Source organism: Oryctolagus cuniculus, chromosome 6 (genome assembly GCF_964237555.1).
Source record: "Oryctolagus cuniculus chromosome 6, mOryCun1.1, whole genome shotgun sequence".
In the NCBI taxonomy this organism is placed as follows: domain Eukaryota; kingdom Metazoa; phylum Chordata; class Mammalia; order Lagomorpha; family Leporidae; genus Oryctolagus; species Oryctolagus cuniculus.
The window spans coordinates 120,364,805-120,392,642 of record NC_091437.1 but is presented as its reverse complement, the minus strand read 5'-3'; the positions used below and the strand labels follow the sequence as shown (position 1 = coordinate 120,392,642).

Here is a 27,838-nt window from a genome sequence, read left to right as displayed (position 1 = left end):
CCCCCCGTTTGTAACTCTGCCTCTCAAATAAATAAATAAACCTTAAAAAAAAAAACACACTACATAGAACACAATAGTATTATTGCATTGGTTTAAAATTTTAGAAGTGTACATTTCCAGGAATATGTTCAAATTTAGAAAAACCACAAAGAAAGATGCAGAAACGGCTGGCGCCACGGCTCACTAGCCTAATCCTCCGCCTTGCGGCGCCGGCACACAGGATTCTAGTCCCGGTTGGGGCGCTGGATTCTGTCCCAGTTGCCCCTCTTCCAGTCCAGCTCTCTGCTGTGGCCAGGGAGTGCAGTGGAGGATGGCCCAAGTGCTTGGGCCCTGCACCCCATGGGAGACCAGGAGAAGCACCTGGCTCCTGCCATCGGATCAGCGTGGTGCGCCGGCCACAGCGCCCCAGCCGTGGCGGCCATTGGAGGGTGAACCAACGGCAAAAGGAAGACCTGTCTCTCTCTCTCTCTCTCTCTCACTGTCCACTCTGCCTGTCAGAGTGTAGAACAGCCCTGACTGTTAATGAACAACTTAATACATTATCCCTCTTAGTAGTTTTTTTGTCTGTTCTACTTAATATGACTGGTTTAATTCTGTAATTAATACACAGTTATTCTTAAGTGTTGAAAATTAACTGAAATGTGATCCCTGTTAAACGTAAGAGTGGGAATAAGAGAGGGAAGAGATGTATAATTTGGGACATGCTCAAGCTGACTTGCCCCAAATGGTAGAGTTAGAAACATACCAGGGGATTCCAATTCAATCCCATCAAGGTGGCATGTACCAATGCCATCTCACTATTCCAAGTGATCAATTTCAGTTCACAATTGATCATAATGAAAGGACTAAGAGTCAAAGGGAGCACATAAACAAGTCTAGTACCTGCTAACACTAACCGATAGAATAAATAAAGGGGAGAGTGATCCAACATGGGAAGTGAGATACTCAGCAGACTCATAGAATGGCAGATGTCCTAAATAGCACTCTGGCCTCAGAATCAGCCCTAAAGGCATTCGGATCTGGCTGAAAAGCCCATGAGAGTATTTCAGGCATGGAAAGCCAAGACACTCTGGCAAAAGATCTCTGTGAGTGAGATCCCAGTGGAAAGAACAGGTCTTCAAAGAAGGAGGTACCTTTCTCTGAAGGGAGGAGAGAACCTCCACTTTGACTATGACCTTGTCTAAACAAGATAAGAGTCGGAGAACTCAGAGGGCTTCCATAGCCTTGGAAACTCATGACTGGAGCCTAGGGAGATTACTGATGCCATAGACAGGAGTGTCAATTGGTAAAGTCAACAACAGGAGTCACTGTGCACTTACTCCTCATGTAGGATCTCTGTCCTTAATGTGCTGTGCATTGAGATTTAATGCTATAACGAGTACTCAAACAATATATTTCACTTTGTGTTTCTATGGGGGTGCAAACTGTTGAAATCTTTACTTAATGCATACTAAACTGATCCTCTGTAAAAAAAAAAAAAAAAAAAAAAAAAAAAAAAAAAAAAAAAAGAAATTATCAACTCCCAACTTGACTCTCACTGGGATTAAACATGACAATAGGTCTGATCTGATTTCATCATCATTTTAAAAAAATCATCTATTATTTTTCACTTTATGTTTCTGTGTGGGAGCAAACTGTTGAAATCCTTACTTAATGTATACTAAGCTGATCTTCTATATATTAAGATAATTGAAAATGAATCTTGATGTGAATGGAAGGGGAGAGGGAGTGGGAAAGGGGAGGGTTGTGGGTGGGAGGGACGGTATGGGGGAAAAAGAAAAAGAAAGAAAGAAAGAAAGAAAGAAAGAAAGAAAGAAAGAAAGAAAGAAAGAAAGAAAGAAAGAAAGAAAGAAAGAAAGAAAGAAAGAAAGAGAAAGAAAGGAGAGAGAGAGAGAGAGAGAGAGAAAGAAAGAAAGAAAGAAAGAAAGAAAGAAAGAAAGAAAGAAAGAAAGAAAGAAAGAAAGAAAGAAAAAGATGCAGAATGATAATCATTAAATTCTGGGTAGCTGTTAACTTCTGAGTCATAGAGCAGTGCATTCAGAGAGATCCAATGACATTAAGAGTTTTACTTCTGGATGGGGCGGGTGCCGTGGCTCACTTGGTTAATCCTCCACCTGCGGCACCGGCATCCCATATGGGCGCTGGGTTCTAGTCCTGGCTGCTCCTCTTCCAGTCCAGCTCTGCTGTGGCTCGGGAGGGCAGTGGAGAATGGCCCAAGTGCTTGGGCCCCTGCACCCACATGGCAGACCAGGAAGAAGCACCTGGCTCATGGCTTCGGATCGGTGCAATGCCAGCCATGGCAGCCATTTGGGGAGTAAACCAATGGAAGGAAGACCTTTCTCTCTGTCTCTCTCACTGTCTATAACTCTACCTGTCAAATAAAAAAAAAAAGAGTTTTACTTCTGGATCCAGCATTCTGGCATAGCGGGTAAAGCTGCAACCTGCAGTGCCAGCATCCCATATAGGATCCCATATAGGATCCCATATAGGAACCATATATATGGTTGGAGTCCTGGCAGCTCCACTCCTGATCCAGCTCTCTGCTGTGGCCTAGGAAAGCAGTAGAAGAAGGCCCAAGTGCTTGGGCCTCTGCACCCTGGTGGGAGACCTGGAAGAAGCTCCTGGTTCCTGGCTTCCAATTGGCTTAGCTCTGGCCGTTGCGGCCATCTGGGGAGTGAACCAGTGAATGGAAGACCTCTCTCTCGACCTCTCTCTCTCTACCTCTGCCTCTCTGTAACTCTGCCTTTCAAAAATGAATATATAAATCTTTATATAAAAAAAAAAGTTTCACTTCTGAAGCTGGGTATGGCTTCAGTAGTGTTAGCACCCTCTGTTCATAACAATGATCTTTTTTCATGTCTCAAATTAATGAGGTATAAGGTAAATATTGATAGATATAACCCCACCACACACACAAGAATCCTTGTATGTCCTCAATTTTTTTAAATATAAGAGTACTTCAAAAATTTCATGGAAATGGAATTAAAAGAGAAGTTAAGTTTGATGCAAAATAATTTGAAATCCACTTCAAAAAAGTTCATAAGAATGTGTACATGGATTTCAAAAAATGTTATCACCAAAATAAATTTATCTTTTAATTTCATTTTCCATGGACCTTTTGAAGTATTTTTTTAATATTGTAATCATATATACATATTATAAAAATTACATTAATTAAATTTTTTAAAAGATTGATTTATTTATTTGAAAGATAGTGTTACAAAGAAGCAGAGGCAGAGAGAGGTCTTCCATCTGCTGGTTCACTCCTCAAATGGCCTCAACAGCCAGAGCTGTGCCGATCTGAAACCAGGAGCCAAGGGCCTCCTCCAGGTCTCCCACATGGGTGCAGGGGCCCAAGGGCTTGATCCATCTTTTACAGCTTGCCCAGGCCATAGCAGAGAGCTGAATCAGAAGTGGAGCAGCCAGGACTCAAACTGGCGCCCATATGGGATGCTGGCACTGCAGGTGGCAGCTTTACCTGCTATGCCACAGTTAAAATTGTCATTTTAACCATTGTTCTTTCAATGCTAACTGGCTCACATGTTGGCTCACATATGACAGGTGAAAGGAATTAGCATACTGTGGAAACCAAGTTGATTGTCATGCAGTTTTTCCAGTGTGTTCATGTGTTAACATGAGCAGGGCGAGCTTTCTCACAAAGAAAAAGCCTTCATCATCTTTGAGGATCCCAAAGAAAATACTGAAAACCCTACAGAAGTGCCTTCTTTTAGTGCACACAGTAGCTGAATTAGTAGCTTCAAAAACCCCTACATTTTTCACTATGTTAAGCTATCTGGGAAAATTGAGAGTTCAGATGAGAAATCATAAAGACATTTTCCTTGTATTTAGATAAAATAATTTAAGGAAGCTACTTCTAGATTGTGTTTTCAATTTAGATGAAATCTCTAAGGAGGAAACAAGTGCACCAAGATATAAGGCTACAGATGCAGGCCTGGCTGTGTGGTAGGCTGAACCAACAGTGGAGAGAGAACTGTGTCAGAATATTTATCAAGATTCAGCTTACAAACTTCTTAAGATCTTGAGTGGTCTGCCCCAGCCCTATTTTTCCCATAAGCCCTGTTATGCATGACTACTGAACATGAAGTTTTATAAAGATAGAGAATTTGGGGCCAGAGTCGTGGCATAGCCAGTAAACCACCTCCTGAGAAGCTGACATCCCATATGGGCACCAGTTCATGTCCTGGCTGTTCTACTTCCCATCCAGCTCCTTGCTAATGGCTTGGAAAAAGCAACAGACGATGATGGCCCAAGTACTTGGGCCCATGCTACCCATATGAGAGACCCCAGTGAAGCTGTTGGCTTCAGCATGGCTCAGTGCTAGCTGTTGTAACCATCTAGGGACTGAACCAGTGGATGGAAAATCTATCTCTCTGTCTTTCCCTCCCTCTCTGTAACTCTGAGTTTCAAATAAATAAATCTTTTAAAATAATTTTACAAAACTGTATTAAAGTACATTTTATATTCATTCTTGAATGTTCTGCATATTTAATCTTTAAAAAATGTTCCGGCTGGTGCCGCAGCTCAATAGGCTAATCCTCCGCCTGTGGCGCCGGCACCCTGGGGTTCTAGTCCCGGTCGGGGCGCCGGATTCTGTCCCGGTTGCCCCTCTTCCAGGCCAGCTCTCTGCTGTGGCCTGGGAGTGCAGTGGAGGATGGTCCAAGTCCTTGGGCCCTGCACCCGCATGGGAGACCAAGATAAGCACCTGGCTCCTGCCTTCGGATCAGCGCGGTGTGCCGGCCGCGGGGGCCATTGGAGGGTGAACCAATGGCAAAAAGGAAGACCTTTCTCTCTGTCTCTCTTTCTCACTGTCTAACTCTGCCTGTCAAAAAAGAAATTTTTTTAAAGGTTGCAAAAGAGAAATAGTATAAGTAAGAGAATTATATATTATTTTCTTCTCTGCTTTCTGGACTTGTGTTAACCTGGGGTGAGGTAAATCAAAATGGCTTAAACTATGAGGAAAATATATCATTTTATACAACATAGAATTCAGACATAGAATAGCATAGCTAGAGTGGCATAATCATGTCATCAAGGACTAAAGCACTTTCTATCTTTTCTGCCATTTCTCAGGACCTTGGCTTGTGTCCTCATGGTCACAGGATGGTGGACATAACACTGAAAATTACACTGTCATACAACTCTGTTCAAAGGCAAAAATAAGTTTTAGCTTTATTGTCTTTTTTGTTAGTAAGTAAACCTTTTCTAGAAGTCACCCTGCACATTTCTCTTCAGCTCACTTTGGCTAGGGATGTTTCACTTGGCTACACCCTATCTGCAAGAGAGGATGGTAAATGAATGTCTAGCATTTTCAGCCTTTAGAGAGAGAAGCAGCTCTACCAATAATAAAAACACAATGGGAATAGCTCTGGGGTTAGCAACCAGCACCATCACCTGAGGTAATAGGTAACCAGACAGGTCTGTCTGCCAGTAGAACCTGTGACTTTAACCTCTGCTCCATGATGTCACCTTTAAGATTCATCTAGCACTTAAATTACTTTTCCATCACAAACACTGTCATATGACCACACTCCTGAACTCACCCTGTACCTCCTGACCTCCCATCTTTGCACATGCAGTTCCCTCAGCTTGGAATTCTGTCCCTTCTACCACTGCTTTTAGACATAGCATCCGCTCTTAAAGATGCCGCTCAGACACTGCTTTCCTGATAAAGCCTTCCACATAACTCTTCTCTCTGGTCTGCCCACACAAGGGAATTCCCCACCAGCTCAGGAAGCCTGCTGAATTGCGCTAAACTGTTTTGCTTTCTGAGCTGCCCAAGGAAATGTAATAGAAATCAAGAGTCTCTTCATGTAGAGTTGTATTGAGGAGAATTTAAGTGAAATAATATTACAAAAAAATAGGTACTGAAAAGCTTTACATTCTTTTTCTGTTTTACACTGTGCTTTCACTATGAAAAATGTTCTTGCCCAAACCATGTAGGTAATTTACTTAAAAGCAGTAATTTTCCTTTCCCAAATTGAATAACTGTTTCAACACTCTCAGATTCTTTAACTGTTAATCATTTGTCTCTATGGGTTTTTAAACTGCCTCTCAAAATCAGCAAAATGTTAATAATTGTTGGATCTAGGTGATGGGTACATGAGAATTCAGTATACTACTCTATTTTTAGCTGTATTTAATAAAATTAAAAATGAATTAGGATAGGACCTTCGACCGGCGCTGTGGCTCAATAGGCTAATCCTCCACCTTGCGGCGCCGGCACACCAGGTTCTAGTCCCAGTTGGGGCGCTGGATTCTGTCCCAGTTGCCCCTCTTCCAGGCCAGCTCTCTGCTGTGGCCAGGGAGTGCAGTGGAGGATGGCCCAAGTGCTTGGGCCCTGCACCCCATGGGAGACCAGGAGAAGCACCTGGCTCCTGGCTTCGGATCAGCGCAGTGCGCCGGCCACAGCGCACCAGCTGTGGCGGCCATTGGAGGGTGAACCAACGGCAAAAAGGAAGACCTTTCTCTCTGTCTGTCTCTCTCCCACTGTCCACTCTGCCTGTAAAAAATAATAAAAAAAAAAGGATAGGACCTTCAGTTTCCAATTCCACACATAAGGAGTTAGGAATTCACCATTCTGTTCTAATAACAGGTGAAAATGTTGAAATATCAGCAACTCTTCTTGCATCTGGAAGAAAGATGGGGACAAAGAGCAAACTGCTGTCCCCGAGGTTGGAGAGGCAGACAGGTGAGTTCAGGGAGTCATGGCTTACCAGAGCAGACTCATGACCAGAAACCACTGCAGGAAGCAGTATCAGAATAGAAAAATCTGAACCATAGTTGGTGAATTGCTGGAGGCTCAGTGTTGAGAGTCAAAAATTCTAGAGTCCTTGGAAGGGAAAGGTGGGGAGGGGCAGTGGTACCACATGCATCTGTGAGTTTTGCTTCCAGAAACTAAGCCAAGAAATTCTCACAGTAACTACTGGAGAAAAGTCCCCTCGTGTTTGCATGGGGTAGGGGTAAGGTGACAGGGTGCAAAATGAGCCTCTTTTTGAGATACAGCAAAGTACCCTGATCTCTGTAACACCTCTGCCCTCCAGAAAAACTGGTCCACCAGAATCCAGTCTTCTGGGATGCTATCACAGTGTAACTGACCTGGGGAAGGGAAATACCCAGTTCCAAGCCACTCTATATGTTCTGTCCCAATTAGGAAGGGAGAGGGGAACCAAGAAATACTTGTGAACACCTTACCACCACATTGCTAAAGGCCTATTTATAGCAGTTTCTTTTGCCTGGTGCATCACATCTAGCCATTGAGAAAAAATTACAAGGCATACCAAAAGAAAAAATCCACAATAGATAGAAAAAGCATCAATTCCAGACATGGCATATGTTGGAATTATCATACTGGGAATTTAAAACAACTAATTAATGTTGGACTCTTAAGGATTCTAACAGGTAGTGTGCAGTAACAGATGGGCTGGCCACCACTTGAGGCACCAGCATCCCATATGGGTGCCGGTTCAAGTCCTGGCTGCTCCACTTCCCAATCCAGCTCTCTGCTATGGCCTGGGAAACAGTGGAAGATGGCCCAAATTTTTGGGCCCCTGCACCTGCATGGGAGACCTGGAGGAAGCTCCTGGCTCCTGGCTTCAGATCGGTGCAGCTCCAGCCTTTGCGGCCATCTGGGGAGTAAGGCAGTGGATGGAAGACCTCTCTCTCTGTCTCTCTCTCTCCCTGCCTCTCTGTAACTCTGCCTTTCAAGCAAATTAATAAATTAAAAAAAAAAAAAAACAGGTGGGCTATGTAAACAGAGAGATGGAAATCCTAAGGAAGCATCAAAACAGAAATGCTACAGATCAAAAACACTGTTACAGAAATGAAAAATGCCTTTGATGAACTTAGTAGGCTGGACATTGGCTGAGTAAGAAATCTCTGAGTTTGGGCCGGCAACGCGGTTCAATAGGCTAATCCTCTGCCTGCGGCACCACCACACCAGGTTCTAGTCCCAATCGGGGCACCAGATTCTGTCCCAGTCACTCCTCTTCCTGTCCAGCTCTCTGCTGTGGCCCGGGAGTGCAGTGGAAGATGGCCCAAGTGCTTGGGCCATGCACCCCATGGGAGACCAGGAGAAGCACCTGGCTCCTGGCTTCGGATCAGCGCAGTGCGCCGGCCGCAGTGTGCCAGTCACAGCAGCCACTGGGGGGTGAACCAACAGAAAAAGGAAGACCTTTCTCTTTCTCTCTCTCACTGTCCACTCTGCCTGTCAAAAGAAATCTCTGAGTTTGAGGATATCTCAGTGGAAACCTCCAAAACTAAAAAGCAAAAAAAGACAAAAAAAAAAAATTCAAGGACTGTGGGACAGATACCAAAGATATAATAGGAATACCAGAGGAAAAGAAAGAAAAAGGAACAGAAGAAATATTTGAAACAATACTGACTCAAAATTTCCCCCAAATTAATGTCAGACAGCAAACAATACACTAGGAAGACCAAAGAACACCAAGCAGGAAATGCACCAAAAATAAGGGGCCAGCATTGTGACACAGCAGGTTGAGCTGCTGCTTGTGACTCCAGCATCAGTTCAAATCCCAGCTGCTCCATTTCTGATCCAGCTTCCTGCTAATACTCCTGGGAAGGTAGTGGAAGATGGCCCAAATACTTTGGCCCCTGGTCATCTATGTAAGAAACTGGAATGAAGTTCCTAGCTCCTGACTTTGGCCTGGCCCAGCCCTGGCTATTTGATATGGGGAGTGAACCAGCAGATATAAATGATGTGGGATAAATAGGCAGAGAGTTGGTTTAGATAAGCTGGAATTCTTGAACCCTGCAATGTAATGCTTTCTATTTAACTGTCAGTTTGATATACCCACTTCCCAAGGATGCACCTTTTGCATCCTGGACCAGGGTACATGCTAAGACCCCAATCCATTTGCATATCCAATTGGTATATCATCCTCTTCCTTAGACAAAGAGGTGGAAGGTAGGGGAGAGCTGTCTTCTGCCACAGACTTTGCCTAGAGGTACTGCTTCCGTTTTCTTTCTACACTGTGGAATGCACTCTTCCACCGTGGAACACAGACAGACCTTACCCTCTCTCAGACAGACCTTCCCAATGATAGGAAACATTCTCTGCTTTTCTTTTCTCTCTAGTTTATGGGCAGTTCTTTGGCCCACAAATGTTGGGTATTTCTCAGCATGGGGCAGCCTGCATTCACGCACAAATGTATGTTTATTCCCTAACTGCCAAATAAACTCTGTTCCTATTTGCACACAATACCAGTCTCTGCTTAGCATTTCCATGTCTTTGGAAGACTAGAATCTGAATCAAAAATTGATATATTCATTACCCTCAACACAAAGCCTATCTGCCTTTTGTGTGTGTGTCTGTGTATGTGTCTGTGTTTGTATGTGTCTGTGTCTGTGTATGTCTGTCTCTGTGTGTGTGTATGTGTGTTTCTCCCTCTCTCTGTCAATCTACCTTCCAAATAAATAAATAGTTTTTAAAAAGAACTGAATAATAAAGAATCAAAATATTATTTTGGGGGTGAGTGTTTGGCACAGTGGTTAAGATCACTTGGGATGCCCACATCTCTTATCAAAAGTGTCTGGTTTCAGTCCTGACTCCGTTCCTGATTCCAGCTTCCTGCCCGAGTGTACTCAAAAACTTTGGTCCCTGCCACCCATGTGGGAGACCTGGATTCAATTCCAGGCTCCTGGCTTCAGCGTGACCTAGCCTCAGGGCCAGGCTCATTCATGGGGGAATGAACCAATAAATAGAAGATCTCTATCTATCTGCCTTCCAAATACATTTTTAAATTATTAATTTTAAAAGACATTCCCAGACAAAAAACACTGAGAGAATTTATCACCACCAGCCTTGACTTGCAAGAAAAATTGAAGTTAGTTCTTCAAACTGAAAGAAAGAGACACTAATGAGTAAGAAGAAAATGTTGGAAGGTTGAAAACTCACTGATAAAGGTAAGTATACAAATTCAGAAGGCTCTAGAGTTGTACACATGATGCATAAACCATTACTTTTTTTAAAGATTTATTTATTTATTTGCAAGTCAGAATTACACAGAGAGAGGAGAGGCGGGGGGGGGGGGTGTCATCCATCCGATGGCTCACTCCCCAATTGGCTGCAATGGCCAGAGCTGCGCCCATCTGAAGCCAGGAGCCTGGAGCCTCTTCTGGTTCTCCCACACAGGTGCAGGGGCCCAAGGACTCAGGCCATCTTCTACAGCTTTCCCACGCCATAATAGAGAGCTGGATTGAAAGTGGAGCAGCCGCAACTCAAACTGGCACCCATATGGGATGCTGGCACTGCAAGAGGTGGCTTTACTTGCTACTCCACAGCACAGGCCCCCATTTCTCTATTTAAAAAGAGAGAGAGTGACTTGGCCCCAGGATGCCCACATCCCATATCTTAATACCTGAATTCAAGGCCTGGCTGTTGCTGATTCCAACTTCCTCCTAATGTGCACTCTTGGAAACAGCAAGTAATGGCTCAAGTACTTAGGTCTCTGCCATCCACTTGGGAGACCTAGACGGAGTTCTGGGCTCCTGGTTTTGGCCTAGCCCAGCCCAACTGTTTAAGGGTATTTAGGGAGTAAAACAGTAGATGGAAGACAATTTAAAATTCATAATAAATATGATTAAATAAGTATATATACATATGTCTGCCTTTCAAATAAATATAAGTACTTTTTAAAGTTTATTGTTTGTTTGTTTGTTTTTGTTTTTGTTTTTACCAGAAGAGGGGCAGTTGTTGTGGCAAACTGGTTAAGCCACTGCTTGGGATGACCACATTCCATATCAGGGTGCCAGTTTGAGCCCTGGCTTCTCCATTTCCTATCCAGCTTCCTGCTAATTACCTGGGAAAGCAGTTGATGATGATGACCTAAGTACATGGGTTCCTGCCAGCCATGTGGAAGACCCAGATGGAGTTCCTAGCTCTAGCTTTGGCCTAGTCCAGCCTGGACTATTGCAGCCACTGGGGAATGAACCAGTGCGTGGAAGATATTTCTCTATGTGTATGTCTCTCTCTCTCTCTCTCTGTCATACTGCCTTTCAAATAAAAAAAAAAAAAAAGTGGGGCTAGCATTGTGGTGTAGCTGGTAAAGCCACCACCTGCAATTCTGGCATCCCATATGAGTGCCAGTTTGTGTCCCAGCTGCTCTATTTCCAATCCAGCTCTCTGCTAATGGCCTGGGGAAAGAAGATGACCCAAAAGTTGGGCCCCTGCTACCCATGTGGGAGACCTAAAAGAAGTTCCAGCTCCTGGCTTGGGCCTTGCCCAGGCCTGGCTTTTGCAGCCATCCGGGGAGTGAACCAGTGGATGGGAGATCTCTCTTTCTCTGTCTCTCCCCTCTCTCTCTGTAACTCTGACTTTCAAATAAATTTTTTTAAATGTGAAATGTTTGAGAAGGTAAATATATTTACCCTGATTGGAATTTATACAATGTATACATATATCAAAATATATTACACAGTATCCCATAAATTAAATAATTTTAAAGACTATAGCAAAGCTTTGGCTATGTATTTTGGGAAAAAGTATAGCAAACATTCATGTGTTACACAGAATTCAGGGTATCAGTCATAAAATTGGCAGGTCCTTTGACAGGGTTTTCTTCTGTGCTTTCCATCTATTCAGTGAGTCATAGAAGACTATGTTCCTTTTAGCAGTGTAGTGTATGAGCACTTACCAGCTCATCCTGAGGAGTTCTTAATTGTTGGTCTGCACATATTTCCTTCCCACTGGGCACTTCTGAAGCTGTGTTTGCTGTTCCCCCAGTAGGCTCCACATGGAACAGTTTTACATTTGATCAAATAAGATAGAGAACTTTCATTAAAAATAATAACTTTGGCTCAACAAACACCATATTTTGGCAGCAACAGTTAACCAGGAGCAAAACTACTTGAGATAACAGTGTTACTGTTTTTTTTTTTTTTTTTTTAATTTGTATGTATTGGAAAGGCAGGAAGATAGAGGGAGACAGACCCAGAGAAACCATCCTCTTCTGGCCTACTTCCCAAATGCCTATAATAGCCAGGGCTAGACCAGGCCAAAAGCAAGAACTCAATTCAGGTCAGCCACTTAAGTGACAGAGACCCAAGCACTTGAGCCATCCCATGCTCCCTCCAACGGTGCGCATTAGCAAGAAGGCAGAGTCAGCAGTGGAGCCAGGACTGAAACCCTGACTGTCTGACGCAGAGTGCGAGCATCCCGAGTGGCTTCTTACCCAGTACACCAAATGTCCACCCCACCTTTACTGTTTTAGGTGATCCCTTTCTTTCTTTTTTTACCAAGTTCTCTTTGTTTTTTAAAGCTCAATTTAATTACTGCCTTTTCTGTGAACCTTCATGATTAAAGTTTGTGTTACAATGAAAGGATCTTTGTCACAATCTTAGCCAGACTTTATGAAACTCCCACTATATGGAGGCAACAGACTGAAGAGCAATTAGCTGCCTGCTCATCAAATTCATCTGGGAGGAATATTAAAAACAGATTCCCAGGTTCCTCCCCTAGAGATCGTGATGTGGTAAGTCTGAGGTGGGCCCTAGAACAGGTACTAAAGTGACCCCTGGGGGCCAGCGCTGTGGCATAGCAGGTAAAGCTGCCACCTGCAGTGCCAGCATCCACTTCCAATCCAGCTCTCTGCTATGGCCTGGGAAAGCAGTGGAAGGTGGCCCAAGTCCTTGGCCCCGTGCACCCGTGTGGGAGATCTGAAAGAAATTCCTGGCTCCTGGCTTCGGCTCGGCTCGGCTCCAACCATTGTGGCCATTTAGGGAGTGAAACAGCAAACGGAAGACACCTCTCTCTCTCTCTCTTTCTCTCTCTCTCTTTCTCTCTCTCTCTCTCTTTCTCTGCTTCTCTGTAACTCTTCCTTCCTTTTTTTTTTTTTTTTGACAGGCAGAGTTAGACAGTGAGAGAGAGAGACAGAGAGACAGGTCTTCCTTTTTCCGTTGGTTCACCCCCCAAATGGTTGCCACGGCCGGCATGCTGCGCCAATCTGAAGCCAGGAGCCAGGTGCTTCCTCCTGGTCTCCCATGTGGGTGCAGGGCCCAAGCACTTGGGCCATCCTCCACTGCCTTCCTGGGCCACGCAGAGAGCTGGACTGGAAGAGGAGCAACTGGGACAGAATCTGGCGCCCCAACCGGGACTAGAACCCGGGGTGCTGGCACTGCAGGCAGAGGATTAACCAAGTGAGCCACAGCACTGGCCAACTCTTCCTTCAAATAAATAAATCTTTAAAACAAAACAAAGCACTCCCTGGTGGTTCTCCCACCTAGACAAGTTTGGGAAACCAAGCAAAATGAGTAAAAACATGGTCTCTGAATACCCCTTGCCAAACAGATGTAAACCGCATATATTTGAATCCTGATTCCACTGTTCACAGTGTGATCTTATAAAAGTTACCTAATATCCATAAACCTCAGGTTTCTCATTTATAAATAACAACCATACCAACTTCATAGAATTTTTGTAAGGTTTAAATGAGATAATACCAGTGCAAGATTTGGGGGACCTGAAAATAAAGGCAAAAAATCTTAAATTTGCAAATTCAATGAAAATATAGGATCATGGGAACACACACACTGTCGAGGTCCTGAAATGTCTTAGCTTTGTGGAAAAATCCTCCTCTGGCTAGCTATTGTTTTATCATTGATTTATTATTAGGCATCATGTATTTTGTTCCAGTTAGTTCTTGCAACAAACCAGTGCAAAAAGTGTTATGAATACCACTTTACAGTAAAAGAATCAAAACAAAGGCTTAGGGAGATGGATGTCTGCCCAGGGCTACCACAAACCATGGTGAAACAAACCCAGGTCTACCGCATTCCGGAGCCGACTAGTGTCATCAGGACCACGTGCTGCACATGCATTCTCTGCCTTTATTAATCTTCTTTTTAGGGAAATGATATTGTTGAAATTAGAGATATAAAGAGTCATAAACTGGTTAGCTCTTTTGTTTTATGATGAGTCACCACGGAGCTAGGGCAGTTCTCCAGTTTGCAGCCAGAATCTCCAAGGTCTCTGCTTCATGCAGACACTAGCAATGAATTGCTTAACAAAAGTCACCAAGAGATTGAGCAAATGCAATGCCAGTGTGTTTGTGGATAATGGAAGGGTGCCTGTCTGATCACCAGCCCAGTCAGGGAGCCAAACCACAGGTCAGAAGACAGCTCAGTAAGCCTGGGATCAGAAATAGGAGTTGCCATGATGAGGTCTTTTGTCAAGCTAGGCTAACCAAGCAAATGACGGTTTCTTCATGGGCGGTACGTCTGCCCACCAGCAGGGGTGGAGTGGGGAATCAACATCGGGTCTCTCGAGAAAGTCCTAGATAGGAGCAGGCATCGTGGCAGGGCAGGTTAAAATGCTGCTTGGGACGCCCACACCAGAGTCCCTGGGATTCAGTCCCACCTCCCTTCCTATACAGATTCCTGCCAATGTGCCTGAGAGGTGGTAGATGATGGCCCAAGTGCTTGGGTTTCTACCACCCACACGGGAGACCTGGATGGAGTTCCTGGTTTCTGGCTTCAACTTTGCACAGCCCTGGCTATTACAGGCATCTGGGAAGTGAATCAAACATCTCTCTCTCTCTGCCTCTCTCTCTGTCTCCTTCTCCCTCTGTAAGTGTGTGTGTCTCTTTCTCTGACACTCTGCCTTTCAAATAAGTAAATATATAAGTAAATAAACAAAAAATAGAAAGAACTGGATTAAAGGCAACAAATTTTTCTCTCTCCAGTCCTCATTTTAAAACAAATCTCCAAAATATAATTGGTAGAAGTATTTTGCTTATCATACCTAAAAATTCAACCAGGTTTAGGAAATATATTGACTCATATAACTAAAAAAAACTAAGGGTATACGTGGCTTTACTGCGGCCAAATTGAGGCTCAAATTATTTGCTTCCTTTGTTGTGTTGCTTAAGTCTCAGGCCCACATGGAGGTTACATGGCAATAGTTAACTGCCACCATCAAGTCTCAAGTTCAAGTACAATATGAAATTTAAAAAATAGAGCCTCTTTGAGGTGGCTTCAGTTTAACTGGCTTTGATTACTTACTCAGCTTCCAATGAATCATGAGGCAAGAGGAATGGTGTACACTGATGTGCATCGGCCTGGGTCATGTGCCGTGCCTCTTGAGCACAAGCTGGAGCCCGAGACACTTTGTGGGTTGTTGAGAGGTAGATGCCCAGACAAGTAAAAGGCACCCTTGCTGGGCGGGGGGGGGTGGGGGGTGGAAGTAAATGAATGTCCACCAAACAATGGCTTCATGCCTGATTTAAAGTACAGTTGACAGTGTTATGTTTCTTCCAGTGCCACAGTCTAGTCACACCTTCCTCAGGTATGAGGGTTTAGAAAATAATTTGGGTGTCCCTCAAAGACCCCCATTTTGAGGACTTGGTCCCCAGACTTCTATTTAATGGATTAAGGATAGAACCTGAGGCCAGCACCGCAGCTCAAGTGGCTAATCCTTCACCTAGCTGCGCCGGCACACCGGGTTCTAGTCCCGGTTGGGGCGCTGGATTCTGTCCTGGTTGCCCCTCTTCCAGGCAAGCTCTCTGCTGTGGCCCGGGAGTGCAGTGGAGGATGGCCCAAGTCCTTGGGCCCTGTACCCACATGGGAGACCAGGATAAGCACCTGGCTCCTGGCTTCCGGCCATTGGAGGGTGAACCAACGGCAAGAGGAAGACCTTTCTCTCTGTCTCTCTCTCTCCACACTGTCCACTCTGCCTGTCATGATCTAATGATGGTATCTGAAGGTGGGGCCGCGGGAAGTGATTGTGTTGGATTAGGTTGCTTGGGTGGCGCCCAGTGATCGAATCTTGATGGCTTTACAAGGAGAGAACACATGAATGAGTGTGCTTGCCATCTGTCTCTGCCCCTGGCCCCCATGTGCTCATTCCTGCACACACACACCAGCATTGCTGGCTTTCACTCCATCACACCAGACTGATGAGGCCCCTGCCCATGGACTGTGAACCTCCAAAACTGTAAGCCAGGGTAAGTCTTCTTGTGCAAGTTGCTTCTCTCAGGTATGTTAGTTATAGAAATGAAAAACTGACTAATACACCAGGATGCACCCTGGTCAGCTCCTTTGAGCTTGGGTGTCCCCCACAAACCACGTCATACAGTGGGTAACTCCTGCAGCTGACTAAACTCACTCAATATGGGCGGTTCAATTCCTCCACCCATCATAAAAGAATATGCTCTTTTAATATTACATGTAAGTATAGATATATGAAGGAAAAATATTTATCCACAGTCTCATCATGTAAGCATAGCTACTGTTTCTGAGTATTTCCTTCCACTATGTCCTCTGTGAATAAAGTTTGGATTTTTGTCACAGTCTTGTTTTATGTTGTGGCACTTCTCCTGTACTTCTCCCATGCTTTGCCTTACAATTCTATCACAAATGTTTTTCCATATTATTACATAAACTTTATGGATATCATTTCTTTTCATAAATATATTGTAGAAGATGACAAATACGCATTTATGGCAAAAAAAAGAAAGTAACAGAAGTTTGCAAAACTGAAAAATAAAAGTGTTAAAATCTCTGTCTCTTGCATAATACCCTAAGAAGAGATTTTTAAAAGATAGAAACAAAGAAAAGAAAGAGATAAAGAGAGAAGGGAGGGAGGGAGCACAGGAAGGAGGGAGAGAAGGAAGAAAAGGAAGAAGAATTTTTTTTTATTTTTATTTTATTTTTTTTTTTTTGACAGGCAGAGTGGACAGTGAGAGAGAGAGACAGAGAGAAAGGTCTTCCTTTGCCGTTGGTTCACCCTCCAATGGCCGCCGCGGCCGGCGCACCGCGCTGATGAAAAGGAAGAAGAATTTTAACGATAGATGGGAGGGTATGAAAGACAACACAACCATCCTTGAAAATAAGGAAGGAAATGAGCATTGTAGTACAGCAGGTTAAGCCACCAACTCTTGTGACACTTGGGACACTGGTATCTCATTTCGGAGTGCCACTTTGATTCCCCTCTGCTAATGTGCCCAGGGAAGGCATCAGAGGATGGTTCAAGAATGTGGGCCCCTGACACCCACATAGGAGGCCCAGATGAAGTTCCTGGCTCCTGGATTCAGTCTGGTCCAGCCCTAGCTGTTGCGGCCATATGGGGAGAGAACCAGCACTTGGAAAATTCTCTCTCTCTCTCTCTCTCTCTCTCTCTCTCTCTCTCTCTCTCTTTGTGTGTGTGTGTGACCCCTTCCTCTTCCCTCTCTCTGTGTCACTCTGCCTTTCAAATAAATAAATCTTTAAAAAGAAAGAAAGAAAAAGAAAATAAGGAAGGGCTCTCTCCACAGAGGCGGAGCAGCTTCCCCAAGGAGTGAGGAAATAGAGGAGACCACAAGGTGAGCAGGAGGCCCCTTCTCACAACCTCCGTGTGGGTCCCAGTGCAGCAGGGCCATATGGGGAGCCCAGGGTGCAGGCAGAGGTGTAACCCAGGTGGCAGAAGCTGGGGTCAGCCAGCCTCCGAGAAAGGCCAACACCGTCAAAGAGACAAAGATCTCAACAAAAGGAGGAACTTGGACCTTTTATCCACTGGTTCACTCCCCAAATGGCCACCATGGCCAGAGCTGGGCCAGGCCATAGCCAGGTGCCTGGAATGCATGGGTCCAGGTACTTGTATCATCTTCTGCTGCTTTCCCAGGCACATTATCAGTGCGCTAGATCAGAGGTGGAGCACTAGTACTAGAACCAGTGCCCATATGGAATGCCAACCTCACAGGCAGTGGCTTAACCAGCTGCCGGCACGCCAGCCCCCAACATAAGAATTTTGGAGGAACATTAACATTCAGTCTATAATAACCCTTAAAATAAACCTCCTATTGAAACATGGATATATTGGTAATAAATCAAGGTCTATAATGTCTATTGTGGAACAGTATCACTGTCTTGGTAAATTTTCTGCTGTATAACAGAATATCTGAGGCTGGGTAATTTATAATTAAAGGAGATTTATTTGGCTCACAGTTCTGGAGGCTGGTAAGTTCAAGAGCATGGCACCAGCATCCAGCCAGGGCCTCCTTGATGTGTACTGATGATAGAAGGGCAAGGGAGTGTTTGAGAGACAGAAAAATTGGGCCAAACTCATCTCCTTATCTGGAGCCCGTAGTAATTAACCCACTCTTAAGATAACAGCTTTAATCCACTCATGAGAGCACTGCCCTCATTACCTGATCACCTCTTAAAAGTCCCACCTCTTAATGCTGTTACAAAGGCAATCAAATTTGAACAATCAATTTCACAGAAGACAAGCCTTAGCAGTTATCTTCTTTATTCCCTTTAGTTCAACCTAATTGTGATCCTCCCTCTCCTAATCCCACCTCCCCCCCAACACACACACACATACACACACACACACACACACACACTGGGCTGAGAGGATATCCCTGCACAAGCATTGCTTGTCACTCTGGTTGTTTATTGTCTGTCTTCCCACTCTACCCCATCACATAAACATGACCAAGGCAGAAGCTTGGTCCGTTTGTTCCCTGCTGTGCTTAAATGAGCAACTAATATGGCAGTTCGCAAACATTCTCGGTGCCATTGCAGTTTTACTGAATATTTTAGTGCCCCTAGGCCAGAAGAAATATTTTGTTTTGCTAAGTATGTAGGCCTAAACAACTTAATAATTTTTAAAACCTAACAGTTTAGTAACTTTGCAAAATGAAGCACACAAATTAAAAAACTTTTTTTTTTTATTTCATTAATAACAACCACAGTTACTCATCACTGAGATGTGTTCTTGTTGGGCACTGCAAACAACTCAAATCTTCGAATTAGATTATATTAGGCATTACCACCCTTGTTTCCTGGTCCACACTGATTTTTCTGCTGTTTGCTTTTCTATCACAGCAGCTGTTGGAAGGCCAGCTTTGTTGGGCAACACCTAAAGAGAAATGAGGTGTGGTGTAATGTCAAAACTATGACCCACTTGGAGCCAGAAGCTCATGTTGTGTCCAAAGATGTTTTCCTTGAAAATGTGCAATATCCTTGGAAGTCCCTGTGAGTTGGCTACAGACTGCTAGGTGCAGATTTGGGGAACCATGGACCTAGCACATGGCAGGTCCTGTAGAAATACTGATTATGTGAACAATTGGAGGTTCCCTATTCCTGTTGCTGTCATTCTGGAATGCAGAAAGCTTGTGTAGAACCAGGAAAGCAAGAGAAGAGCCTCTAACCCTGGGCTGTCCAATACAGTAGCCCCTGGCCACCTGTGGCTTTTTCACAATGGAAATATGACCCAAATGAATGGAGATGTGCTGTAACACTTATGGGGCCATAACAATTCCATCTGTTAGATGGGGCTGGCATGGTGGCGTAGTGGGTAAAGCCACCGCCTGCAGTGCTGGCATCCCATATGGGTGCTGGTTTGAGTCCCAGCTGCTCTACTTCTGATCCAGCTCCCTGCTATGGCCTGAGAAATCAATAGAAGATGGCCCAAGTCCTTGAACCCTTGCACCAACGTAGGAGGCCCAGAAGAAGCTCCTGGCTCCTGGCTTCAGATCTGCCCAGCTCTAGCCATTGTGGTCATTTGGGGGAGTGAACCAGCAGATGGAAGACCTCTCTTTCTCTCTCTGCTTCTCCTCTCTCTGTGTAACTCTGACTTTTGAATAAATAAATAAATCATTTTAAAAAAAGAAAGACATAATAGCATAAAAAAGTAAACTACCTCAATAGCATCTTTTTTTAATATTGATTTATTTACTTATTTGAAATTCAGAGTGACAGAGAGGAGAGAGATGGAGAGACAAAGAGATACCTTCCTTCTACTAGTTCACGCCCCAAATGGTGGCAATAGATGGGCTGGTCCAGGCCAAAGCCAGGAGCCAAGAGCTTCATCTTAGTTTCCCATGTGGATGGCAGGGACCCAAGTCTTTGGGGATGGTCCACTGCTTTCCCAGGCACATTAGTAGGAAGCCATATCAGAAGCAGAGCAGCCAAAACTTGAATCAGCACTCTAATATAGGATGCTGACATCCCAGCCTGCAGCCTAACCCACTAAATCACAATTCTTGCCCCATCAATAATGTCTTTAATTGATTGCCTATCAAAATAACATTTTTAAAAATATTTATTTGAAAGGCAGAGTTACATAAAGAGAGGGGGGGAGAGGAAAAGAGAAAGAGATCTTCCATCTGCTTATTATTCCCTAAATAGCTACAACATCTGGCCTGAGCCAGGCTGAAGCCAGGAACCTAGAATTCCATCCAGGTCTCCCACATGGGTGTCAGGGGCTCAAGTACTTGAGCCACCTTCTGCTTCTTTCCCAGGCACATCAGCAGGGAGCTGGATTGGAAGCAGAGCAGTTGGTTCTCCAACCGGCACTCCAATATGAGATGCCAGCTTCATGCACTGTACTACAATGCCAGTCCCAAAAATAATATTTTAGACAGAAATAAAATATATTATTATTTTTAAAAAATTTGTTTCTTTATTTGAAAGGCAGAATTACAGAGAAAGATCAAGAGAGATCTTCCATCTGTTGGTTCACTCCCTAAATGGCCACAATAGTGGGGGCTGTGCCAGGCTGAAGCCAGGAGCCAGGAGCTTCTTGGGGGTCTCCCATGTGGGTTCTGGAACCCAAGCACTTGGGCCATCCTTTGCTGCTTTCCCAGACACATTAACAAGGAGCTGGATTGGAAGAGGAGTAGCCAGGACTCAATCCAGTGTCCATATGGGATGCTGGCACTGCAGGTGCCAGCTTTACCTGCTATGCCACAGTGCCAGCCTCACAAAATATATTATTACAAATAGTTCCACTTGTGTTCTTTGATAATTTTTAATGTGGCTACTAGATTCTAATTTTAATAGGGTAATCCTTAAAATGTTTATTTATTTGTTTGTTTTGAAATGCAGAGAGAAAGATCTTCTATCTGCTGGGTCACTCCCCAGATGACCCCAAAAACCAAGGAGGCTGAGCCAGGAGACTGAAACTCAATCCTGCTATCCTGCATGGGTGGCAGGGACCCAATTGCTTGAGCCATCACCTGATATCTCTCAGGATTCACTTTAGCAGGAAGCTATATCAGAAGCAGAGCCATGACTCAAACCAGGTAGTCCAGTGCATCCCAAGCCACTGTGCCAAACACCTTCCCCTTAAAAGTATATATATTTAAATTCAGAGGGGGCAGAGAGAGAGAGAAAGTGAGAGAGAGAGAGCGGTCTCCCATCTGCTGGTTCACTCTCCAAATGCTTGGGACAGTCAGGGCTAGGCCAGGCTGAAGCCAGGAGCCAGGCACTCAATCCATGTCTCCCACCTGGGTGGCAGAGACCCAACCATTTGAGTCATCACCCCTGCCCAGGTCCCACAGTTCCTGGCCTCTTCTGCTCTCTGCATTTCTCAGAGAGACTCTGCCCCTTGCTGTACCCACAGGCTCACCCACCTCCACCCATCCTGGGACACACAACATTATCTGTTACTTTAATGGGTTCAGGCTTTTATAAAACACTAGAAGAGCCACTGGCTTCAGGCACCTCTGCTCCTGTGGGCTCCCGATCCTAAATGTACCCCTCAGGCCACAGACACAAGAAAGCAGAGCCATCTGCTTGAAATGGCAGAGGAAAAGGGAAGACATTATTGAAAAAAACATAAACAGGTATTTATTTCATGATGTTGTCACAGAACAATTGGCAAGTGTATTAGCAACGGAGATCAAGAAAAGATTAAACTTTAACATATTTTCCTTTTTTAAAAGTTTTATTTAAGGTATACAAATTTCATATACAGATTCAGGGACATAGTGATACTTCCCACTCCACCCTCTCTCCTGGTCCCCCCTCCTACTTCCTCTTCCCTCTCCTATTCCCACTGTTAGTTTTTACAAAGATCTATTTTCAATTTACTTTATTATTTTCTTAAAGATTTATTTATTTGAGAGGCAAGGTTACAGACAGAGAGAGGGAGAGACAGAGAGAGAGGTCCTGCTGGGTCACTCCCCAAATGGCTGCAATGCCTGGAGCTGAACACATCTGAAACCAGGAGCCAGGATCCTCTCCTGGGTCTCCCAGGTGGGTGCAGGGGCCTAAACACTTGGGCAATCCTCCACTACTTTCCCAGGCACATCAACAGAAAACTAGAATGGAAACAGAATAGGCAGTACACGAACCAGCATCCATATGGGATGCCAGCACCATAGGCAGAGGCCCAACCTACTATGCCACAGCACCACCCCCCTCAGTTCACTTTATATGTAAAAGATTAACCCTATACTAGATAAAGAGTTCAACAAATAGTATGAAGAAAAAATTAAAAAAAAAAAAAACTATTATTCCGCAACAGTTGAGACAAGGGCTATAAACAGTCATCAAATCTCAAAATGTCAATTTCACTCCTGTACATTACCTTTTAGGTACTCTGTTAGTTACCACAGATTAGGAAAAACAAATGATATCTGTCTTTTGGGGACTGGCTTATTTCACTAAGTATAATGGTTTCTAGTAGCATCCATTTTGTTGCAAAAGATAGGATTTCATTTTTTTTTTTTACCACTGAGTAATATTCCATAGTGTATATATACTATAATTTTTTTATCCAGTCATCCATTGATGGATTCTGGGTTAATTCCATATCTTAGCTATTGTAAATTGAGCTGCAATAAAAATGGGAGTTTAGTTCACTCATATGCTGATTTCATTTCATTTGGGTTAATTCTCAGGTGTGGGATGGCTAGGTTGTATGATAGATCTATATTCAGATTTCTGAAGTCTCTCCATACTGTATTCCACAGTGGCTGTACCAGTTTACATTCCCACCAACAGTGGATTAGCATGCCTTTTCCCCCATATCATCATCAGCATTTATTGTTTGTTGACTTCTGTATGAGAGCCATTCTAACTGGGGTGACATGAAACCTGTTATGGTTTTGATTTACATTTTCCTGATGGCTATTGACCCTGAGCATTTTTTCATGTGTCTGTTGGCCATTTGAAATTTCCTCTTTTGAAAAATGCCTGTTCAATGGCCGGTGCCGTGGCTCAATAGGCTAATCCTCCGCCTTGTGGCGCTGGCACACTGGGTTCTAGTCCCGGTCGGGGAGCCAGATTCTGTCCCGGTTGCCTCTCTTCCAGTCCAGCTCTCTGCTGTGGCCAGGGAGTGCAGTGGAGGATGGCCCAAGTACTTGGGCCCTGCACCCCATGGGAGACCAGGAGAAGCACCTGGCTCCTGGCTTCGGATCAGCGCAGTGCACCGGCCACAGCAGCCATTGGGGAGTGAACCAATGGCCAAGGAAGACCTTTCTCTCACTGTCCACTCTGCCTGTCAAAAAAAATTAAAAAAAATAAAATGAAATGAAAAATGCCTGTTCAAGTCCTTTACCCATTGCTTAACAAGATTGTTTGTTTTATTGTTGTAGAGTTTCTTAAGCTTTCTATAGATTCTGGGTATTAATCCTTTATCAGTTTCATAGTTTGCAAATATTTTCTCCCATTCTGTTGGTTGCCTCTTCACATTGCTGGTGTTCCTTTTGTAGTGCAAAAGTTTCTCAGCTTGATATAATCTCATTTTTCAATTTTGACTTTGATTGCCTGTGTTTCTGGGGTCTTTTCCAAGGACTCTTTGCATATGCCAAGGTCTTGCAGAGTTTCCCCAATGTTCTCTAGCAATTTGATGGTATTGGGTCATAGACTTAGAGCCTTGATCCATTTTGAGTGGATTTTTGTGTGAGGTGTAGAATAGGGCTCTTGTTTCACACTTCTGCATGTGGAGATCCAGTTTTCCCAGCACCATTTGTTGAAGAGACTGTTCTTGCTCCAGGGATTGCTTTTATTTCCTTTGTCAAAGATAAATTGTTTGTTGATATGTGGATTGATTTCTTTCTTTTTTTTTAAAGATTTATTTTATTTATTCGAAAGAGTTTCAGAAAGAGGTAGAGACAGAGAGAGAGGTCCTCCATTCGCTGGTTCACTCCCCAGATAGCCACAATGGCTGGGTTTCCCACATGGGTTTTTGCAGGGGCCCAAGGACTTGGGCCATTTTCTACTGCTTTCCCAGGCCACAGCAGAGAGCTGGATTGGAAGTGGAGCAGCGGGGACTAGAACCAGTGCCCATATTGGATGCCAGCGCTTCAGGCCAGGACTTTAACCCACTGCGCCACAGCACCGGCCCTATGTGGATGGATTTCTAGAGTTTCTAGTCTGTTCCATTGGTCTAAATGTCTATTTTTTTGCTAGTACTAGGCTGTTTTGAATATAACTGCCCTGTAGTATGTCTTGAAATCTGATATTAATATGATGCCTCCAGCTTTCTATTTGTTGTATACGATTGCTTTAGCTATTTAGGGTCTCTCGTGTTTCCATATTTTTTAACAAGCACTTAAATAGCAAGTATTGGGGGCAAGTACTATTCAAAGCTGTTTACAAATATTAACTCATTTACTTCTCATAACAACCTTATAAATTAGGCCCCATCATTATCCCCATTATTCAGACAAGGGGGAAAAAACTGAGACAACAAGGAATTAAGTAATTTGCTCAAGGTCACACAGCCAGCAAGTGCCAGGCCAGAGAGTTGAACCCAGACTGTTTTTAGACATTATAGTCCTAATTACATGGTAATTATTGAGGACTCTTCTTACGAATTTTTGGGGGCAGCATTGTGGCTCAGTGTGATATCAGCACCCCTATGGGTACAAGTTCAGATCTTGGCTGCTCCATTTGGAATAACTTCAGGAGCAAGCACTGTGGCATGGCCTGTTAAGCCACCACCTGTAACACTTATACAGGCAGGCAGATAGGATAAAACTGATAGATTTGTAAGCTGGAGACCATGCCCTCCACCACACCCCCTGTGTGATCTCATGCCTCTACCTGATCTCACCTGAATGCCCACCTGCCCATCAGACTATCTATCCACTCCCCTTTGGAAAGCATATAAAAGGCGAGGAGCGCCCAAAAATCGTTCTCTGCCTTCACTTTGCTATCTGTGCTAAGCTACCTGTGGCTGCTCATAACCATACACTTGCTCCACGTGGCTTGCTCCTTGCCTGCTCTCTGCTTACTATGGACCCAATTTAGCTTCTAGATCTCTCTGTCTTCCCTAAATAAAGCCCTCACTTCCCTGTGCATTTCTCTCACTGAGTAAAATCCTTAAAAACTTACCATGTTGTCTGGTCTGTTTGAGCCAGTATTCAGAATCCTTCTCCAAATAAATGGTAAGAACCCACAGGCTTATTAATATTGAAAATTATTATTAATAAGCTGGCCAATATCAACACCAGCATCCCATATGAGAACTGTTCCAAGTCCTAGTCGCTCCACTTCCAATCCAGCTCTCTGCTAACACACCTGGAAAAGCAATGGAGGATGACACAAGTACTTGGACCCCTGCACTCACATGGGAGACCCAGATGAAGACTCCTGGCTACAGCCTAGCCCAACCCTGGCCATTGTGGCCATTTGAGGAGTGAGACAGTGGATGTAAGAGCTCTCTCTCCATCTCTCCTCTCTCTGTGTAACTCTGCCTTTCAAAATAAATAAATAAATAAATAAATCTTTAAAACAAATTCTTACCAAAAAATAAATTTACATTATATATTTAAAAAAAAAAAAAAACCTCTTTGAACTTTTCAGAAAGCAGTTTTGTAGGAGGGCTTTGTCCCTGCCTCTATCAGAACTACTGTTTTCTTTATTTAGCATTTTTCAAGTGGCTGCAATTTGATAGGTGAAAGAAGCAAGGTGGAGGTGACACTGCCAGAAAATAAATAATGCAGCTGGTTGGTTTCACAATCAACCACACTATTCTTCAATTTGTAACTGAGTCAGAATTTTTAAAAATAGAGTTAATGCAAGTTCTATTTCCCATCTTACAAGAAGACTGATGAAAAAGCTCCAAAAGTGGACACTAAGGAGAAACTTCAGGGCCGGCTAATGCACTGGGAAAACAGTGGAAGATGACCCACGCACCTGGGCCCCTGCCACCTATGTGGGAGACCCAGATGGAGTTCCAGGCTTCAGGATTTAACCTGGCCCAGCCTTGAACATTGTGGCCCTTGAGGAGTGAATCAGCGGGCAGGAGATCTCTTTTCTGTGTCCCTCCATCTCTCTCTGTAACTCTGCCTTTCAAATAAATAAATAAATCTTAGAAGAAAGAGGAGGAGGAGAAGAAAAAGAAAGAGGAGGAGAGGAGCAGGAGAAGGAGAGGGAGAAAGAGAGGAAGAAACCTCAAGTCAAGAAGTTTAATGCCAGCAGCAAGGTTCAAAAGAGTAAACTTAAGGCTGAAAATACCAAGAAGGGGACGCCCCAGTTCAGCCGAAACCCTGTCCTCATGAGAGGACTGGGCAGGTATTCCCAAGCTACTGTGTATTCCTGAAAGGCCATGTACACGAGGAGGTACTCAGCTGCTAACCCCAGGACTGAAAAGGAGAGGCTTCTTGCAGTAGTCACAAAACCAGCTGGTGATGACAAGAATGGTGACACCAGGGTGGGTAAGCTTTGCAGAATGCCTAGCTGTTATCCCTTGAAGATGTGCCTCAAAAGCCCTTCAGTCAACACATGAGCAAACAGGGGGCCAGCGTCACTGCTGGGACCATGCTGAGCATCCCTGCTGCACACTACGAGGGCAAGAAGGTGGTTTTCCTGGAGCAGCTGAGCAGTGGGCTTGCTACTTGTGACTGGACCCCAAACCCGATATTTGTCATCGCCACCTCCACAAAAACTGATATCAGCAGTGTGAAAATCCCAAAACATCTCACTGATGCTTATTTCAGAAAGTATCAGGGTGGTGTTGTGGCATACCATATTAAGCCTCCACCTGCAACACTGGCATCCCATATGGGCTGTGGTTTGAGTCCCAGCGCTCCACTTCTGATACAGCTCCCTGCTAATGCACCTGGGAGAGCAGCAGAAGATGACCCAAGTGCTTGGGCCCCTGCACGTATGTGGGAGACCTGGAAGAAGCTTCTGACTCCTGGTTTTGGAAGATTTATTTATTTGAAAGGCAGAGTTATAGAGAAAGAAGGAGAGACAGAGAGAGACAGCTCTTTCATCCACTGATCACTCCCCAAATGGCCGCAATGGCCAGAGCTGGGGCCAGGCCAAAGCCAGGAGCTAGGAGCATCTTCAGGGTCCCCAAAGTGGGTGCAGAGCCCCAAGTACTAGGGCCATCTTCCATTGCTTACCCAGGCGCATTAGCAGGGAGCTGAATTGGAAGTGGAGCAGCCAAAACTCAAACCAGTGCCCATATGGGATGCCAGGGCTGCAGACAGCAGCTTTACCACTACGCAGCACTGGCTGCAATAAATAAGTATTTAAATAAATAAATAAGCAAGCAGCAGCATCTGTGAAAGCCCAGATAGCAGGAAGTTAAGAGCTTCAGCATGGAGAAAGAAAAATATGAGATTCTGTGGACTCAAATTTTACCAAACATCAAAGCTATCCCGGCCGGTGCCGCGGCTCACTAGGCTAATCCTCCGCCTTTCGGCGCCAGCACACCGGGTTCTAGTCCCGGTTGGGGTGCCGGATTCTGTCCCGGTTGTCCCTCTTCCAGGCCAGCTCTCTGCTGTGGCCCGGGAGGGCAGTGGAGGATGGCCCAAGTACTTGGGCCCTGCACCCGCATGGGAGACCTGGATAAGTACCTGGCTCCTGCCATCGGATCAGCGTGGTGCGCCGGCCGCAGCGTGCCGGCCGCGGCAGCCATTGGAGGGTGAACCAATGGCAAAGGAAGACCTTTCTCTCTGTCTCTCTCTCACTGTCCACTCTGCCTGTCAAAAAAATAAAATTTAAAAAAAAAAAAAAAAAAGCTATCCCTCAGCCCTCAGCTCCAGGGCTACCTGCAATCTGGTTTTGCTCTAACAAATGGATAATTTTTTTAGATTTATTTGAAAGGCAGAGTTACAGAGAGGCAGAGGCAGAGGTA

At 44.4% G+C, this 27,838-nt stretch overlaps 1 protein-coding gene and 1 pseudogene across 2 annotated transcripts in view; both read left to right on the top strand.

Moving 5' to 3' along the window:
• Positions 1-27,838, top strand: part of TP53INP1 (tumor protein p53 inducible nuclear protein 1) — a 119,514-nt gene that overhangs the window by 55,253 nt on the left and 36,423 nt on the right. The window lies entirely within an intron of this gene.
• Positions 26,063-27,100, top strand: LOC138850096 (large ribosomal subunit protein eL6 pseudogene; annotated as a pseudogene).